A 3,475-nucleotide genomic window follows, 5' to 3' on the forward strand; every position below is an offset into this window, starting at 1 on the left:
CGGGGAGGCGCACGGGCGGGCGGAGGCGGCGGCCGGACCGCGCGGACGTCGGCGGGAGGCCATGTGGTGGACGCGGGTTGGACGAGGGGGCGCGGGGCGGACGTGTCCGGCCGCCGGGCGGACACGTCCGGCGGCTGGGAGGGAGAGAGTCTAGGGTTTCGTCTGCGAATTTGGACGGGGGATGCCTTTTTATAGGTAGAGGGAGTTAGGAGAGTCCAAATGAGGAGCGGTTTTCGGCCACGCGATCTTGATCGAACGACCGAGAGCATGGAAGAGAATTAGATGGGTTTTGGGCTACTTTGTAAGGGTGTTGGGCTGCAAAGAGAGAGGGGGCTTTACGATTACCCGGTTAACCGTTGGAGTACCAAACGACCTCCAAATGGCACGAAACTTGACAGGCGGTCTACCGGTGCTATACCAAGGCCGCTTGGCAAGACTCGGTCCATTCCGAGAACGTTAAACACCCGCTCACAACGAGAGACAAAAGGGGGACGCCAGAGGGCATAGGAGCGCCAGATTGCAAAACGGACAACGGGGAAAAGGTTCGGATGCATGAGACGAACACGTATGCAAAATGAAATGCACATGATGACATGATAAAATTCAACACACAAGCAAATGACATGGCAACGACAGAGAATAACTGGCGGATACCTGGCGCATCGGATCCGGGGCGTTACAGAACCCTGCACACATCGTTTGGGGCCGTGAGCGACACCCCGGCCGGATCTCCTTGCGGATGGAACCCGAATAGGCGATAAACCCGGACGAGAGACTTGTGTGGTTAGTCAGGTTGTGGCCGACTCTCTCGCCAGGCTTCCGCTTGAAGGTTGCCGAGATACACGAGGTATACATGGCGGTAAGTGGCGAGAGCGTGTGTGAAGAAGTACACCCCTGCAGGGTTAACATTATCTATTCGAATAGCCGTGTCCGCGGTAAAGGACTTCTGGGTTGCCTGTACAGTTCATAGACAAGTAAAAGTGGATACTCTAAAATACGCAAGATAAGCCTGAGTGCTATGGATGGCGTTCTCGTAGGGAGACGGGAGCGGATCCATAGTGGTGTATTGATATGGTGAATATGTGGACTCGTGTGCGCCATCTCAAAAGTGTTACTTGCAGTCATAGTTTAGGATAGCCACCGAGTCAAAGCTGGCTTGCTGCAGTTAAACCCCACCATCCCCTTGTTGATAATGATGCATATGTAGTTAGATCTGATGTAAGTCTTGCTAGGTACATTTGTACTCATGTTGCTTAATTTATGTTTTTGCAGAGAGACTTCAGTATCGCTAGTAGTACCGCGTGGACTTCGACGTTTAGCTTGTTACCTCAGCTACGATCTTGTGCCCTCGGCAGGATCTGGTAGATAGTCAGGCTTCTCAGCCTTTTTCATTTCTAGATGTCTGTACTCAGACATGTTAAGCTTCCGCATGTGCTTTGACTTGTATGCTCTGATTGTTGGGTCATGAGACCCATGTTTGTAATATCTCGCTCCTTGGAGCCTATTGAATAAAATACTTGAGTCGTAGAGTCATGTTGTGATGCCATGTTGTATTTGCACATATCGAGCATATTGTGTGTATGTTATTGAAATGCTTGGTATGTGTGGGATCTGACAACCTAGTTGTTTATCCTTGGTAGCCTCTCTTACCGGGAAATGTCTCCTAGTGCTTCCACTGAGCCATGGTAGCTTGCTACTGCTCCGGAACACTTAGACTGGCCGGCATGTGTCCTTCTTCGATCCTGTGTCTGTCCCTTCGGGGAAATGTCATGCGGTGTCTACTGGAGTCCTGTTAGCCTGCTACAGCCCGGTTTACCGGAGTCCTGCTAGCCCAGTTGCTACAGCCCGGATCCACTCGCTGATGACCGACACGTTCGTTGTTGGGTCATGTATGCCTGTCCCTGTAAGTTAGTGCCACTTTGGGTTCACGACTAGCCATGTCAGCCCGGATTCTTTGTCATGTGGATGCTAGCGGCACTATCATATACGTGAGCCAAAATGCGCAAACGGTCCCGGGCCAGGTAAGGTGGCACCCGTGGGAATACCGTGCGTGAGGCCGCAAAGTGATATGATTTGTTACATGCTAGATCGGTGTGACTTAGGATCGGGGTCCTGACAGCTTTGGTATCAGAGGTTGACTGCCTGTAGGATTACCAAGCCAAACTGGTCGAAGTTGAGTCTAGAAATTCTTTAGTTATATAAGGGAATTGATTGTGGGATGGAATGTAAGGCTCTTTTACTCCTTATACCTTATGCCTTCTGATCCAAGTCATCTTATCTTTCCTACGGGGTTAAGGAACTAGGATTTCTCTTCTTTCTATCAGGATGACGTGTTACTAATCCGTAGACTTATAGAATTGTTGGACTTAAGCCTCGGTTCAGTTCCTACTACTTCCGTATGTTAACTGTCGATCCCGGAACCTTGATATTGTGCTTCTAAGTGGTTATGCCACCATTTTTGTAGCATGTCTCAAATCTTTTCGAGCATTTACAGCCGTTATGCTGTCCGAGTCACCCCAGGTTTCTAAATAGTCTGATGCATTTGCAAATCCCTTCCTCCTGTTCCCGATGTCCCGTTGGGCCAGATTAACCATACTAATCAGTGAGTTGAGGTACTCTATTGCCTCGACGTATATGTTGGAGCTATTATTATGACCCTAGGTGTCTAGAGTATCACCTAGTAGTCTAGCCATGTTTTGTGTTTCCAGTGTGATGATTCTGGCCGTCACTCTCGAAAGCATCCCGTGATGCCAATTAGTTAGTAGGCATTCTATTCCTGGGTTTTGAACCCGAGATTCACCCTACTTACTTCATGTTGATAGTAATTGCTAGCTCCCTTAGGTTATTAGTAACCTTTGCGTTAGTCCTCGAGGTCCATGGTATTTCCTTCTTCCAAATACTATGAACCGATTATGGCAGAAGTTCTTTGAACCAAAAGATCACAACCAGAGCTCTTGATGAGTTCTCGATTCTATGTTGTGACTCTGCCAGTTCTACCTTTCCGCATGGGTTGTCCGGAAGAAATATGTTGAACTCGTTTGACATGCTAATCCATGCATCCACAACTCGGAAAATCATATGTTCTTCTGAGTTGTTCCCCCTTTAGTTGTATTCTGACCCGTGTCTATCAATCGATAGTCTAGAGTATGTGTGCATTCGTTCGTCGATGCCTATTATTCTTGTGGTCTGTTAAGCCATTCTATTCTGGAATGACTAGGAGAAACAAACTCCAGTACCTTATCCATATTTAGGATTGGGTCAAAGCAGTTGTATTCCATAGACCAAAATGCCAATCTAGCTTTTGCTCTGCTCTACCTTGGAGTGTTACCATCTTTATGTCAAGAGTGTCATGAGAATTGCACCACCTCTTATGAATTCTTGACGCAGTAATACTTCTTGCCATCATTGTTCATTCCTCGGTTCCGTGTTGTTGCAACCGGAATGCCGACATGTTAACTATGATGTGTGAAATCAA

This window comes from Triticum dicoccoides, chromosome 2B (assembly GCF_002162155.2).
Source record: "Triticum dicoccoides isolate Atlit2015 ecotype Zavitan chromosome 2B, WEW_v2.0, whole genome shotgun sequence".
In the NCBI taxonomy this organism is placed as follows: Eukaryota; Viridiplantae; Streptophyta; class Magnoliopsida; order Poales; family Poaceae; genus Triticum; species Triticum dicoccoides.